Genomic DNA, 17,764 nt, shown 5'->3' with positions numbered 1-17,764 from the left:
TGCTTCAAAAGACGCTGCTATGACACGTTCCAATGATTTTGTAGTAGCAGACCGACCGACTGCGCCCACCCCATTTGCTGTGTCATAAAAAGAACATGAAAACCAGGCTTGCGCAGTGGGAGAGCCGAGCAAGGCAAAGGCACCGCAGCCACTCCTCTCAATGCCGCTGGCACTCTATCAAGTCCCCCCCTTCCCTTACCCTACCACTAAAGCTAATGCCAACAGCCACACGAGTGATGTAATGTGCGTAATGTTCTCGCTACGCAGCACCTTGGCACGCTGCCAAAGAAATACACTGCACTGCAACAGCGCGAAAACGGAAGGACACACTAACAACTAGTATTTTTGTTTTCATGTTCTCAATGGGAAGAGTGCGAGGCGGGCTCTCATGCAAGTAAATATGGTACGCGTTACATGAATCCCAAGCAAAGATTGTCGCACCCAAGGTAGCAGCGAACGTCGTTTGAAGCGAACAATGCGAGAAGTCTGTCATGATCACAGCTGACCATATGCTTTCATTGATTCATAGATGCAAGAATGGAAGACTCGCAAAAAAATATATATACACTGCCACTTAATAGTAATATTACAGTCGAACCCGGATAATTCGAATTTTGGTTATATCGAACTCGCGGAATATCACCTTGAAAATCCCATTAAAAGTATAGGAAAGCTGCGTCGTATATCGAACTCAATTTCACCGGTCGTTTGATACATTGAACTCCGCACCGTGCATTGGACGGGCCTTCCCCGAAGATGATCGCATCACCCTCGGCCGTTTGCCACGTGACGTTTTCAAGCCATGCGTGGAAGGAATGAGAGGGCACAGTTTGGCGACGGCCGGTCTAGGGCAGCGCCGCGCCCTTTCCCCAGAGGCGCGTATCTGTGGTGATCGTTTGCCACGCGCCAGCATGTGACGTTTGCAAGCTTTGTGTGTGAAGGAACGAGAGGGAACCAATACAGCCAGGGTGTTCGGGAGAGTAGAAAAATGCGATAGAGCAAAGCGCAAGGGTGTGCCCATCTCTTTGTTTCCCTCTCCCAAACACCACAGCTGCATTGGCTGCATCTGCTTTGTTGCTGGCGGTGGCCAAAACAGTTCTGTCTCATTTCTTCCTGCCCATGGCTTGCAAACGTCACGTGCTGGCGCGCGGCGCACGTTAACTGCAGATGCACACGCCTTTGGGGAAAAGCAACGGCGCTGCTCTAGATCAGCCGTCGCCGAACTGTTGTCTCTCATTGCTTCCGCGCCAGGCTTGAAAAACGTCATGCATCAAATCGCCAAGGGTGTTGCGATAATTTTTGAGAAAGGACCAGTGAAATCGGAGCTCGACATACAACGCAGCTTTCCTATACTTTTGCATGGGATTTTCAAGGGGATATTCCATAAGTTTAATTGAACCAAAATTCGAATTATCTTGGTTCAGCTGTAGTCATTATCTGCGAGTACTTGTCAAATCTACCCTATCCCATAATATTTTTCGTTATTTTCCGTTCATTTGTCAATCTGTGGTTACTACCTTTCGTAAGTAGATATATTCGTCTGCTACTTCTAGTACTTAGCTACTTATTGGTAAACTGAAATTCCTTCCCGCCCGAGGCTGTTAAACATTACTACTCTCTCCTGCGTGTTAGTCTTGAGGCCTACCTTTCTGCTTTTTCTGCCTAGGTCATCAATCATTTTTTGCAGTGGGTTAAAATGTTAAGCATGGAGGTTAAAAGCAGGGTGCAGTTTCTCAAGGCAAAGTAAACTCCACAAGATTACAGAAATTGAGAGCTTGTTCGAGAGGTAGAAAGGAGAGGTTGTTTACAGTTTACCAGGGTCGTTGATGCCGGCATCTTTGAAATTCGAAACTTGGGCTACACTGCTGGCTGGGCATGTATGCAAAGCATCGGCTGAGCGAGCTGCGCAGTGCAGCAAAAAGTCAAATTCTTTCTAGCAGCATGCACACCGGTGCCATCATGTTGCCTCTCCCCGTGTCCTCTGCAGGACACAGGGAGAGGCATCTGTGTTATCAAGTGCATGCCTTTTGGAGGCTAATTTTTAGCCTTGACTCAAATTTGTGTGACCTGCTGCCGAAACGCTCTAGGGGTCCAATGGCTGAAAACCACTGTTGTAACATGCACAGTGCTACAGGGCTGTGTCAAAATGGAACTGCCATGTTTCCTTTTGCTATTGTTGTGTACTGCAACTGGCATAGCCATATGCAAGAGTTATTTGTGTATTTCATTAGATGATGAAGGAGAATTGAGAAGATACATGTGTTTTCCTTTTTCAGACTGTGCACTGCATTGCATAAGGAAACGCCCAAAAGCGGATGTGCCTGACGAAGCACGAGTCCAATTATGCCGCCAACATCTGCGGCGATTCTTCATTGAGGCCAGCCGGCAAGGACGTCGCAAGAAGATCCCAGTCGCCGATGATTCCAATAAAGTTGGAATCTGAGCTCCACTTTCTCTATGCTGCTTATTCAGTGCGTGCTTCAGTAGGTGAGCCATTTTTGCTGCTACTTGGATGCACAGAAGCTGCAAGCTAGCATGCTCACTATATCATTTAGCAGGTTAGCAAATACAGCATCAGCTTCTTAGCCATCAGGGAAAATAGGGGCACTACCAGCATTTTGTATTATCTTCACCAATGAACCGTAACTATATAAACTATATATGGTACACAAGATGACACCAGTGTGCTGTACATACCTACATTGCTATTATCCACCATCTGGCCACCCTGCACGCCTTAACGACCATGCACACCATAACCACCATGCACACCATAACGACCATGCATACCATAACGACCATGCCCACCATAAGGACCATGCCCACCATGACGACCACGCCCACCATGACGACTATGCCCACCATAATGACCATGCCCACCATAATGACCATGCCCACCATAATGACCATGCACACCATAACGACCATATGCCCACTACCATAATCCACCATGATCATGGTTCCATCATAACCACCATGAGAAAAATTTCCGACAGGGATGTACATTGAAAAATGCCTGTGTCGGTCAGAGCTGCTTTTGCTGTTTTTTAGCGCAGCCGCAGCCTAAAATGTGCAATGGTGGCCAGCCATCGAAGCTCGTTAGACAATGTCGACCACTAGAAACCATGATATATACTATGTTGGGATGCCACCAAAGCTGATGGGACAATATTGACCAATCTATGTCAAGATATATTTCATGTTGACAAGCCGTCCATATTGGCAGAACATATTGCCCTACCTATGCCATTAGGGTGCAATGCTGGCAACCTATCACAGTCGATCGAACAATATAATGCAATATGTAACCATTGTTGGCAGGCCGCCATGACAGGTGGGACACACAACCATGATGGCCGGAAAATATTAACCAATTCATGCCATTATATGTGCAATACTGGCCAGCCATCAAAGCTCATTAGAGAATATGACCACTATAAACTATGATATGTACAATGTTAGGATGCCAGCAAAGCTGGTGGGCAATATTGACCAATGTATGCCAAGATATATTGAATGTTGACAAGGCAACCATAATGGCCGGACAGTATTAACCAAGCTATGCCATGATATGGGCAATGCTGGCTAGCCATCACAGTCAATCAAACAATATTGACCACAGTAAGCCGATCTGTATACATTGTTGGCAGGCCACCATGACTGTCAGACCAATATTGACCAATGCATGCCAATATCTATTCAATTTTGTGAAGCAGCTATATTGGCAGAACATTATTGCCCTACAAATGCCATGATATGCGCAATGCTGGCCAGCCATCAAGGCTCATTAGACAATATCGACCAGTAGAAACCAAGATATTACAGTGTTAGGAAGCCGCCAAAGTTGGTTTGACATTATTGACCACTGTATGCCTAGATATACTCAGTATTAAGAAGCCGTTGTTATTGACCGGACAATATTTACCATGTTATACCATGGCGTAGAAGATATTTGGAAACCATTGAAGGAGGTTAGCCAATATAGACCAGGTTGTCTGATTGTGTATACAATTATGGCAAGCTGCTCAATATGCATGGGCATTATTGACCACTGTTAGCCGGTTGAATGCCCATAACGGATATGACTGAATTTCACTGGGCCAATAATGGTTTTGTTATAGCGTGGCTGCACATTATTTGTAGCTCATTGGCACCATTGGGCCACTTGTGGGCCAGTAATCCCCAATCAATCCCCATTATTGGGCCAATGGCTGGTGCTGCCTGGGGCAGTTACCTTTAGCTGTCTAAGGAAATTTGAAGGGCTCTAAAGTTACTGACTAGAAGCCATATAAGCAGCTTAGCTGGCTATGGAACAGTGTATGCTCCTAAAGCTATATACTGTTAGTCATACAGTTATATTTAGCTGTCTATAGAAATTTAAATGGCTCTAAAGCTACAGACTGATACTCATAAGCTGCTTTGACTGGCATAGAAAACTGCATGCTCTCGAAGCTATAGACTAGTAGCCATACAGTTATCTTTAGCCGTCTATAGAAATGTCAATGCCTCTAAAGCTACAGACTGCGAGTCAGACAACCTTTTTTAGAAGGCTATAAAATATTGTATATACCAAAAGCTATAAACCAGTAGGTGTACACCCTTATATGAAAGTACATATATCATCGGTCCGAATCCTTCGTTCGACGTGTACGCTAGCTTGATTAAGGGTTGTGGGCTGTATGAAATGATAAACCATATGTCATCAACTACAACGCTGTACTACAAATGGATTACGTCACAATCTTGGTATAACTGATGGAAGCACTGTCGCCGCATGGAAGTACACCTGCAATGAGTACCTCCAACTCATGATGTGTTTTAGTCGTGGGACTGCTGGCCAATTTTCAGCTATTTATTCATCGAATTGAAAATAAATGTCCGAAGATATAGAGCATGACACACATGCACATACACATTTGCGCACATACACCAACACACACGCGCGCTCGCGCGCGAACATTCTATAGCTGACCATAGAAATTGCTAAAGACAGCAAATACTTACATTAGGACACCAGAATTAGTCTATAGGTTATAGATTTCTATAGCAGGCTATAGCTTTTTGTGCCAAATATCTATAGCTGACGATACACGGTATTTTCAATAGCTGGCCATAAACGTTTGTACGCCACCATAGAAAATGCTAAACACTGCAGTACATAGAGATTCATAAGTCTATAGAATAGGTTAAAGACTTTTATAGAATAGACTATAGAAAAACCTAACGACTACCATAGGAACGGCTATAGCTTTTTGGGCTAAATAACTGTAGCCGACCATACAAAGGATTTTCTATAGCTGACCATAAAAGTTTATACCAGACCATAAAAAAAATGCTAAAGACCGCAATAAATAGGCAGCCACAAGTCCGTAGAATATGTTAAAGACTTCTATAGAACAGACTATAGAAAACCCTGAAGACAGCCATTGTAGCGGCTATAGATATTCGGGCCACATTTCTATAGCCGACTAGAGAAAGGATTTTCTATAGCTGACCATAGGAAATTTTTGTATGGGAGTGCAATGAATCTGCCCTCATTTGGCACAAAAATATCTATAGTAAAATAATAATTGCATAGTAATGCTGCTCTTTACGCATATTATTTTTGTTATAAAGCTGCGCTATATATGCCTCTAAGCTGCCTTTGACTAATATGTCATAGCTAGCTTAACATGAGGCATTTAATTTTGTTCTCCTACCACTGTTCAGGGTTTCGGAAACGGTACTCTACTATTCATCATTATATACCATCAACCAGGTGATAGAAAACGTTCGAAATTTCACCAGCCCTTATACGTAGCATTGATTGATTACGAAAAAGAATTTGACTCAGTAGAAACCTCGACGGTGATTCAGGCATTGCGAAATCAGGGGGTAGGCGAGCCATACGTGAAAGTGCTGGAAAATATACATAGTGGCTGCACAGAAACCATAGTTCTGCATAATGAAAGTAACAAAATTCCCATAAGAAAGGCGCTAGCCAAGGAGACACGATCTACCCAGTACTATTAACAGCTTGCTTAGAGGAAGTATTCAGAGAGTTGAAATGTGAGCGGTTAGGGATAAAGATTGATGAAGAATATCGCAGTAATCTGTGATTTGCTGATGACATTGCCTTGCTAAGTAACTCAAGATGTGAACTGCAAAGAATGATTAGTGAACTAGACAGGAAAAGTAGAAAGGTAGGCTGAAAAATCAATATGCAGAAGACTAAGATAATGTTCAACAGCCTCGGAAAGGTATAGCAGTTTACATTAGGTAGCGAAGTACTGGAAGTAGTAGGCGAATATGTTTACTTAGGAGAGGTAGTAACCGCAGATCGGGATCATGAATAGTCAATAACAAGAGGAATAAGATTGGGATGTAGCGCATTTGGCAAGCACTCGTAGCTTACCGGTATTGATCAAGAGCAAAGTATACAACAGTTGCATCTTACCTGCACTCACCTATGGGGTGAAACGTGGAGGCTAACCAAGACGGTTCTACTTTAGTTGGCGACAACGCAGAGGGCTATGGAACGAAAAGTCGTAGGGGTAACATTAAGGGTAAGGAAGCGTCCAGAGTGGGTCGGAGAAATAACTCAAGTTACTGACATTCTAGTGGAAATCAAGAAGAAATGGGCGTGTGTAAAACATGTAATGTGAAGAGAGGATAACCGATGGTCGCTTAGTTTAACAAACCGGATTCCGAAGGCAGGAAACTGTAGCAGGGGGCGGCAGAAAGTTAGGTGGGCGGAAGAGGTCAAGGAACTTCGCAGAGGTCAAGTGGATGCAGCTAGCACAAAACCGGTTTAATTGGGGAAATGTAGGAGAGACCTTCGCCCTGCAGAGGGTATAGTCAGGCTGATGATGATAATGACGTACTGTTCACAAAACGTTCTTCATTAATTTATGGCGTTACTATAAAACCATACTGCTTCCGCACGGAAACAATTCCGCTCCATAGATAGGCAATAGATGTATTCCATCGTGTCAGCCAGGGAGCAACAGCAGATCGTATATTAATTGTAATAACTACATGCAAGAAGGTATCCTTAGCCCGAAGTATTTAATGTGTGATTGAGAATTAGTTTTCCTTGTGAAATATTCAGTCGTGTCCTAATGAGCCTCCTCAGCGGTAAAAAAGATAACCGTCTACCACTTTGTGATGAACTACGCGGTGTCCTGAGTTCGTTGATATATTTCAATGCCTGCCCTTGTTTCCTTTTTATTTTTTCTTTACTGTTTTAGGTCTTCTGAGATCTTGAGGCCATATCACGCCGTATTTTTTATCATTGTTGCTCGTGTATGCCAATCAAGTACGCCATTGACGTAATCGCTCCCTATCTGATGCATGTATTTAATATTTGCCTGTCGTCCGGCGTGTTCGTGCACAATATGCAGTCTGCCAGAGCTACCGTAATCTATAAAAGAGGCAACAGAAATAACCTATCAAACTATCGTCCAATTTCTATTCTTCTTGTCTTGTGCAAAAGATTCGAAAAAATTGTTCTTCAACGCTTAAAGGCCTTCTCTGACATGCATAATATAACTCCGTCACAGTATGGGTTCCAAAAAACAAATCAACTGAGTTAGCTCTACTTCCTAAACAGGAGCTGATATTACAAAATTTGGAAAATAAAAACATTCTGTTTGGCATTTTTTTAGACTTCACAAAAGCCTTCGACCTTATCAACCACCGAATCCTCCTTAAAAAGCTGGAACACTATGGCTTTCGCGGTAAAGTCCTGTCTATTATCTTCTTATTTACAATACCGTACACAGTTCGTTGATATTAACAGATATTGCTCAACCGTAAAATCAGTAGCTTCAGACGTTCCTCAAGGGAGTATTTTAGGGTCATTCCTGTTTTTAATATACGCCAATGATATTGTTAACATTGATAAGTCTGCTGACTATATTATATGCGCCGACGATATAAGCGTGTTTTTCTCAGGACAATCAAGCCACACTAGCCGAAGGAGCAAACAGGACGTTGGCGCTAATAAACAATTGGGCAACTGAAAACGAACTGAAAATTAACGTTGATAAGACCAAATCTATGGCATCATTGTTGCGCGGGAGAGGATACATATCCTTTTTAGTGATGGAGTTCTGGCGCAGATAGTCAATGCAGAACCTCCATGTTCCGTCTGTTTTCTTCACCAATATCACGGATGCAGCCCAAGGACTGGAGGATTCCTGTATTACGCCCCTTTTTAGCATGTCTTGGACTTGTTCGGTGATGATCTTACGTTCTGATGGCGACACACGGTACGGCTTTTGACTGATCGGGTGGGCAGATCCCGTGTCAATCCTGTGGCGTGCGCGCGACAGCGGAAAACGTTGCGAGCCGTCGGACTGCGAAAAATTAAAGACGGATAGGTGCTGGGACAAGAGGTTCTTCAATATCTGTCGTTGTTAGATATTCAACGATGCGCTAATTATCGGAAGAAGCTTTTCGTCAGTAGATGAGTTAGTAGCGGGGTTATCTAGGTAAAGAATAACTACAGCTACACAATTCGGGCGAGTTGGGCTACATGAAACTAGTTTGGAACCCGCTGGAAAAATAACTCGTTCCGATGAGCAATTTATAGTCCACTGTCCCGTAGGGCCCTCTTTCACGCGAATCAAACAATGCGGCACTAACGCCCTTTTCTTTACGCACTGTAAAATAAGAGGCGCCACAGTAGACTCAAAAGAGTCGTTAATAGCAGGGGAAAAGGACACCTGGACACACACTGCAGAATGTGGCGGTATGCCGACTTCATCACACACAAAAAACGTCTTCATAATTTGACGTCTCTTCCAAAAGTTCACGAGAAAGAGAAGCACTAACACTTAGCTCTCCCGTTCGACAATCAACTGTAGCGCCGCACATACGCAGGTATCAATTCCCAAGATTACGTCGTGTGTAGATCGGGGCAGTACTGCAAACTCCGCCTAAAATACTGTGCCCCCCACAGAAACTTTTACGCTGCATACCCCAACCTGATACAAACACTCCCCACTTACTCCATAAAAATTTGCAGTTTTGTCACAAACAAACATAACTTTGTTCTTCAAAAGGTTCATAAAATCTAAACTCATTACTTAAACTCTCGCACCAGTGTCTACCAACGCCATCGTTGGCAAACCATCAACAATCACATTGACCTTGTTCTTTAACATGCACACAGACGAAGGAAATGATAGGTACAAGCGCACATTGTCCAGCGACCTCACCTCCATTGGCCGTGCTGGCTAGTTTTCCGTCATTGGTAGCAGAGATCGGCGCCGCGGAGACGGGGAGCGGCGCACACGAAATCACGGAGGTGGTGTCACACTACGGTCAGACGCTGGCGAATGGCTGCGGAGCCCTTCGTTTTGAAAACGGCCGCTCCGGGAGGGACGTTCTGGCCCATAGCTGTCGATGTAGGGCTGGACGGTGCGTCGTTGCAATGCCGTCGGGGGATTCCGGAACGATGTGCGCCGATTGCAGTAGTTGGAAAGGTGACCCGCGGCACCACACCGGTAGCACACTGGAAAAGGTCGGTCAAAAAGTGGCATGTCAGCTGATTCCTGCATGGTAGGCCGCGACGAATATCTAGATGGTGGTTTCGGGACGACGTAGTTGTTCGGCGGTCGGTGCGAATTACGACTAGAGCAAGGGCGAGGATCTCTACGCTGATGGCAAGAACATTGTTGGAAACTCTCTTCCTGTCTTGGTCGTAGAGTGCATAGGTCTTCGCAGCAGCCAAAATCAGTGCATTCGCGGACATCGGCTGGCACGCACCCCCATACGTTGGAAGAGCATATACGTCCCCTCCGAAGCCATTGGGCCGGACACGCTGATCACGTCGTGACATCTAATCTCGAACAATTTCACGGATGGCGCACAGGAGTCTTTGAGATGGCGATTCTTCAATACTAGGCACTGTAGTCACATTTGCGAGCCATCCAAATTTCGGTGTAATGCGGCGAGTCTTTAGGGCCTCGACTGTTTTGCAGTGCCGGATAACGTCAGAGACCAAACTCAAGTTTTCCTTGGCAATGAGGAAGTGGCAGACACCTCCCGCAATTCTCTTGCGTGCAATTGGTACGGGCTAAAAATGGCCTTTGTAGGCGTCCGAGTGCCGTGGCTTGCGCCTGATCCAGATCGGAGTGAGGGGTGGGGTACGTGCATCTCAGCTCGCGATAAACGTTTGTAATTTGCGCATATGTGCGCGGCGCCTCGGCGGGCGCGTTCATTTCTGATAGATCTCCCGTCTCCCGATTGGATAAACCTCCAGCTAAATGGCTGACCAATTCGTTTCTGGATTTACCCGCGTGAGTCAGAAGCCATACGAGATTGATGTGATTGAAAGCTTGGTTACGCAGAATTTGGGTTGCGAGCGCGTTTACAGAAATTACGGGGCTCTTTGAGTCGCTTAGAATAGTTTTGGTGCGGGGATCCGCGATGGGCCAGTGCGGCAGCTCCTTCCTCTGCCTCGCACATGGAGCTACATTAAATGCTATGGCGTTAATGAAGGCTGACTTCGGGGTGGCCATACATGACATGTATACTCCGTGTTTGATGTTATGAGCTGCATCCATGTACACTGCTCGTGCATCGTCCTCGTACTGTTTCTCAAGTAAAGTGTCCGTGCTCTTGTCTTCCTGCGGGCAGCATGTCTGCCTGGTAGCATGTTTTTGGCGATTGGTTTAACAACTAGTACACTAGTAATGCCAGCCGATAAATGAAATGTGGCGCACATTTCCTCAGCGGTGTGTATGTAGCGCTTTTAGAGAATCGGGCGTCCCGCCGCGCTGCGTGACAATCAGGTCACTTGGGCTGTCTTATGGGCTTCAATTAGCTGAGGTAGCGTGCTAAATTGTAGTCAATATGTGTTGGCATATAAACCAACACCGATTTGTGACATAAACACGATGCGGTGGCCCTTTTATCGCCAGCGTGGTTCGACTGGGGGTGAAAAATAGGCTTAGCGCCCATAGGAATACAAGGAAGCGAAATATTTCAAAGCAGTTTTCTAATTTCATGGGTCATCTGTGATGTCGTTATTCGGTACAGAGCAACCATGAACATCCTAGAACAGATCACGAAAGTATTAAATCTCATTAACGAGGCGAATTATTTTTAAAACACTGCGAAATGTGTGCGGGTGCGAGATGAGAAGGCGACCCTTGGAAATACATGTAAACACAACTTACCGCAACATTTTGCTCGGTTCAACAGCGTGGAACCCTTCTCATTTTTGGTGAACGTCTTGTACGACACCCCGACGTCATGTTGCATGACACACTACATTCTCTTGTAAGTAATAAAAGTCTGACGACTTGCGCGACCGCTCACAGCACGATAAACTCACCGCGCACAGTTGCAGACGACGATGCACCACCCACTTTCGTTAGCAGACGCTCCGGAGCTGGAGGCGGCCGCGTTGGGTATCGCCAGCTACGCTGTCGTCTGCTGCAATGCGCGAATCCCGCTCGGTTAATATCGTCGTATGGAGTTTGACAACTGCTTTTTAAATGTAATTCTGTCTAGCACGTATTGCTGGAGCGAGAGTATTATCAAGCTTATTTACCCTATGCGGCAGCATGTCAGACTAAGCAAAACTGCGCGATTCGCTACACCCAGCTTGCCTTTTGGCGGTATCTGGATTCATATCACAGGTTATTCGGGGAGTTTTAAAAGTAGACCGCCTCCGTAATGACGCACCATACTTTATCACACACTTGTTCAAAGCGCTGGTCAACGTTGAACGACCAGCCACCACTTCTCATGCCTGCGAAATGAGAAAAATGTTCTGGTAAGTTGTGTTTACATGCATTTCTACGGGTCGCCCTCCCAACTCGCACCCCGACATGTTTCGCAGTGTTTTAAAAATACATTGCCTCGGTAATGACATTTCATATTTTGACGATCTGTTCGAGGATGTTCATAGTTGCTGTACCGAATAACGACATCACAGGTGCCCCTTGAAATGAGAAAACTGCTTAGAAATGTTTCGGTTCCATGTATTCCTATGGGCGCTAACCCTATTTTTCACCCTCAGTCGGCTGCGAAGCCGCGACCGGCGCCGCAGCCGACCGGCAAGCCAAGGGCCTCTTTGTATGCTGTTTTAATTAAGCTATTAGGTGCATCTTCGGGCGTACATGATTCGGCTTATCATGAAGGCTTCCATGATCTTGCACAGGTCGGTTCCTCTCAAATCCTTGTGACGGGTGGCAATGCACCTCACCAGGCCGCCTATCAGTTGCGCAGTGACGCGTAGCCGGTATATAGGTTCTGTGTTCAGCGTATTATTCTGAATCAACTTTCCAAGAAGTATGAATGTGGCTACAGGTGATATCGGATGGTTGTCAATATGAAACTGAATGGGTTTTCGAGAATTTGGTTCTGCCTTGGATGCTTGTTACTAAGAGTTCCGATTCAGCCCGTTGTAAATATTTCTGCCTTGTTGTAAAGACTCTATAATCTCTCCAAAGGAGCCACAATTTGTCCATATGGTACGGCTTTCGACGTATATAGAAGACAAAGATGTTATGCCTCACACGATGCTTGGATTCAGGGCACACTTGTCAACCAAAGACGTGTTACTGCTGCTGAAGATGGACGTTATCGATCCCCCGTGCAAACGCAGCAGTAGGGCCATACTTGCGCTGGATCTTACGGGAGCTTTCAACAATGTGAAGCACTCCAAGATTCTCAAAAAGTACCCACTGCGCAAAGCGTACCTTTAATTACATCAAGGCTTTCTTGTAAGATAGGTAAGTACACATCAAGATTGGCGACACCACGTCCGAGCCGATAACCATGGGCACCAGGGGGACGCCTTTGGGAGCTGTCCTTTCTTCTCTACTCTTCAATGTTGCCCTCATACACCTGCCAGAACAACTTGATGTCATAAAGGGAATCCGCCACACCCTCTACGCGGATGCCATAACTATATGGACAACGGAGGGCAACTTGGGACAGGTGGAGGGGGCCCTCCAAGAAGCTACCACTACGGTTCAAAATTATGTAGAAGGATGCTTATTGCGCCGTTCCCTGAACAGGTCGGAGCTCCTCGTCCAGCGCGGGAAGGACGATACTGCACCGCTGGAAATCTCGGTCCATGATACACGTATTCCCGAGGTAGAGACAATGCGGGTTTTTGGGCTGCTTATTAACAACATAAGCTTGGTGAACGCAGCAGAGATCACCAAGCTCCGAACGGTGTGCAAACAAGTCATCCTTATGATATCTCAGATCGCCACCAAGAAAAACGGTATGCAAGAAAAAATAACCTTAGCATAATACAGGCGTTTATTATCTGCAGGATAGTGTACGTGGCCCCGTACCTTCGTATGAGGAAAACCGATCTAAACCACCTGGACGTTATCATTCGAACTGCTTATAAGAAAACGCTCTGGTTACCCATGAAAGCATCTACGCAGTGTCTGCTACAACTGGGGGTACACAATACGGCTGATGAACTTATTAGCGCCCATCGTGGAAGCCAGGTAATACTACTGGCCACAACCAAAACTGGTCGCCGGGTCTTGGAAAATTTGAACATTTGATTTCCACGACAAGTGGCTGCGAGACAAGGTATACCTCAAGAGTGGAAGAGCAAATTCCTTACGCCTCTGCTCCCCAAAACCATGCACCCGGAGCATCATCATGCTAGACGAGTGGCGACAAGCAAGACGATGAACGAATCTTATTTAAGAGAAGAAGGAGCCTGCTTGGTGGACGCTGTGGGTCCTTCAGCGGGGATATCAACAATATCAGTGGTACACCAAATGCAGGTCGTGGACGGGTTTTCAGTTCTTAACGGGGATATGCAGGCTATGGAGGAAGTGGCGATAGCCCTAGCCGTTACAACAACGATGCTTTGTTAACTCCACTCAGCGCCCCGTGCACTCTGCATTAGTTGTAGCCAACTGACGAAAATATATCGCTTGCAATGCATTTGGATGTATTTAGAGAGGAACAGTCGGCTTCGTAAAAAGCATGGCAGCGTACACGAAACCATGATATTCAGAGGTCACACGTGCACGACTTCTCACTAAAGTCAAAGATCAGCAGCGCTTACCACTCTGCCTGTTTATGAAATATAAAAAATAATTTCTCCCGTCAAAGAAAACTTACTTGCATAAACGTTACTAAGTTAAAATCCAAGTCGGTCGTAAAGTCTACAATGAGTCATATTGTGGTTTTACCTCGAGTGTTATAAGAGACGAACATACATGCAATAAGGATGCAGTGGCTTCGTTTTATAAAAGAAGCCTGGGTGCAACCGAGGCATGCTGTTGGCTAACGATGCAGTCGCACAGGCGAACAGTGACTGCGTATATTTATACAGCGGCTCACAGTAGCAAAGCGGCAATAGGTTTGATATTGCAACAGATGTTTGGTTTGGGCTAGTTGGTAGCAGTTTCTTGAAGACATAGAGCAAAAAAGACGGGGACAACACAGATGTAGACAGGACAGGCGCTGAAGACATAGCGCCTGTCCTGTCTACATCTGTGTTGTCCCCGTCTTTTTTGCTCTATGTCTTCAAGAAACAGATTTGATATTGTTGCGCCGATATAAAAGCTAGGGCCTTAATTCCCAATACATTCCTGCAAAAAATAAAAGTCACTTTTCGCAGTGTTTTGAAGCCTACCATTCTAGAAAGCACTCGTTTCAATCAACTGAAATAGATTTTAATATCCAGTACACCAACCAGTGAAAGAGACATTTTGTTATTGTTGTAACTCTGAGGCTTTTGTAAGAAATTTCCTAAAACGTGACATGTTTCTTGTTAATAGTGACCAAAAATATTGCGAAAAATGCTTTTATTGTACTAATAATGTCGCAAGACAGAACAATGCAAGTGAAAAATATTATTATTAATATATGTTTTTGTATCTTATTCTGCGCATAAAATAAAATTTCGTTCCTTATGACAATTTTGTTCCATTCAGGTATCTTGAAACAGTGCGCATGCAAGAAAAAAAATTCGATACTTCAACGAAAGTCTGTCGCGCAATTACCAATAAGCCCCATTTTCGGTGCCTGGGATGATTTGCAAAAAATGTGCCCGCATTAAACGTATACGTTCAATAGACAGCTAATGGTGTGATATCCGTTACGACAGAGCCATGCCTGCCAAGCCGCTTGCTAGCAGTACCACATTGCAGTCGGGAAAGAGAATAATTGCAATTTAAAAAATAATGCCCTCCCCCCTCACCCCACCCTTCTTATCATTGGTGTTCATGACACAGTAAGCGGCACAAGACAGACAGCATAAATTTTGTTCAGGTTGAAGAAGAAAAGTGACTGACAACTGAAAGGATTTAAATGCACAAACTTCAGACCCCAAAATTAGAAATTCATAATTTGATGTTTGAAAGTTGAGACGCCTTCGTTTTTCGAGCCCGTCGAGATCCGATCCAGCCTGAGTCTCGCTGTTGAAGTTCGCTGCCTGTAATGGCTCATTGCTAGCCGGTTTCCACACGCTCGCACAATTGACTAGCACATCCCCTGAATTCCTCCTGCAGACAGCTACACAGGATGCCCAAGGCAAGCAGGGTCGTTCTACACCTACAAAATGTACGCAACTAAGAGACTGAGGTACAGGCCGGCGGATGAGAGATGTGTGCGAAAATCATTGCGTTAGCGACATTGCGGAGACGAGTTCGTTTAACAAAAGTGCAGAGAAACAATACGCCCGTCGAATATCGTGGATGACGGGCGGGCCACTTCATCCATGGGGCAGGTCATGGCCGTTACAGCACCTCAGCTCAAGGTTCTTCACAATGGGGTGGGGCACAGAACAATGATATGCCAGATACTATGTTAATACTCCAGTGTCACGTAGCCGTTTAGGCCCGTAACCAGAAGGTTGGGTTTTAACGGGGGGGTTGAGCTAGCAGGCGCAGAAGAGCAGGTTTGGAGCACCGAGAGACGGCAGCTAACTTCAGCTTCTTCTCGAACGCCACGGGGCACTTCTTCGAGTCCGCGCACGAGACCCTCGATGAGCAGCCGCCTAGCGGCTGCTGTTGCACACCCTACACACAGAAGGCAAGACTTGCCAACGAAAATGAAAGCAAAGCTGGAGCAGGACGAGGGTGCACTGTCGCTCAATCAGATATGGCTGACAATGGCAACTCTGGCGATAAGAAAAATTCACGGAACAGAGCTGCCGCTACCGCTGAATGCTATGCGATAGGGCTCCAAAACCTAAATTTTTGAGGCGCGACGGCAGCGCCAGAGCGGCGCGACGCGAAAATACCATGGAGCCGGCCGGCAGTGGAGTCGCGGAATGCACACAGGTGGGCAACATGTTGAGGGGTGCCGAAATATCCGCCGCTCGAAGTATTACTCAACTGGTCGCCATAACACCAGTCTCCTCGACTTCGCGAAAAGCAGGAAGTCATTACTGTTTTTATGTGCACTGCTACAATAGTCTGCACAACACAAGGAAGCATGATCCGCGGGGGAAATTTTACCGCTTCCTTGCCGAGTGATATCAGTAGCAGAGGCCCGAATCGTAGATAGCTGCGGTCCGCAGAAACCAGTAAATGTTTAATTTGCTGTAGTGTCAGTAAATTCGTATCGCGCGCGAATATTAGTCATCGCATTCATGCATCAGACTAATTCGGAGTGTGGCTTTCTTAAACGAAAGGTTGCATGCCCTACTTAACAACCGACTCACTCGCTGCTTTTCATGGGTTAGAAGGCAGCGCAGTTTGATGGCAATGCTAAGTGAATTTACCAGTACTTCGTGTAGAATTGTAGCAAATTTGTTCTGAGCCATTTCGAATTCCCAGCATAGGAACGTAAAACAGTTTGACAAGCGCCAGGCTTCCGTCGCTTGTGTGTATTGCTTCTCGTTTTTTCCACTGCGCTTTAGAACTCCCCATGCGACTTGACGACAGTTTTCGGCTGTAGTTAGAGTGCCTAATATCACTAGACCTCTGGCTTTGCCTCATAAGTTCAGATGTAAAACTACCGTTCTTGCGTATGGAATTGCACGATTGCAGCTGCGATAATTCGAAAATTACAATTTATTAATAAGTGCAGCTAATCTGTTTCTCGGTTAAAAAATAAATTGCGCCAAATGTAGCTCTAAACAAGGGCGTAATTGTACTCGTGTGGACAAAATTAGAGCCCAGTTTTTACACCTGCTCAGCGTAGTAGTGCATAATCTTAATTAGCAGTCCCCTTCGGGAACGATCTCGGTCTTGTTGCAGCGCGTGAGCATATGAACGCGCGATCTACAATGTCGCAGTGAGCTGAACCGCACTTATATGCTCACGAGACGAATGTAAACAATTGTAATGATGTCCGAAACAACTTGCACGAGAAATGAGCTTCCAACTTTGACGCACACTGCGCATCCACAGAAATAATGCTGCCTTGTATGATTTCTTCCACACTGTCGTATATGTAGTTGGTGCGCTAAACTTACCTCAGTTACTGAAGTACACGAATGAAGAAAATGGTACACAAGTTCACACCGGAGAACGTTTCGTTCGGCGTCTTGCAAGCTATTGTCTGCGCTGACGTTTGGCTGTGCTCCACTCCCAAGGCCTTCCTTTGTTGCCCTTTTCTTTTGGCCTCCTTCGTGCTATTGAGACGCCCCGCTTCAGAGGACTCTTTAATCCTAGCGGTCGCAGCGCACCTGGTTCGGCGGCTGCGGTAACAAGAATTCTCGTCGTTTCATTTACGCCCGTTCACAGCCGCTTGTCGATTCGGATGTCTGGGCGGTCTGGCGTCCGCATCTGGTTAGGCTACCAGCGCGTGCGCACACATAAGCACACAAAATCAC

The sequence above is a fragment of the Amblyomma maculatum genome, chromosome 5, assembly GCF_055883805.1.
Source record: "Amblyomma maculatum isolate TAMU_Amacu chromosome 5, ASM5588380v1, whole genome shotgun sequence".
Classification (NCBI taxonomy): Eukaryota; Metazoa; Arthropoda; class Arachnida; order Ixodida; family Ixodidae; genus Amblyomma; species Amblyomma maculatum.
The sequence above is the reverse complement of the archived record's forward strand: the minus strand, read 5'-3'. Positions refer to the sequence as shown.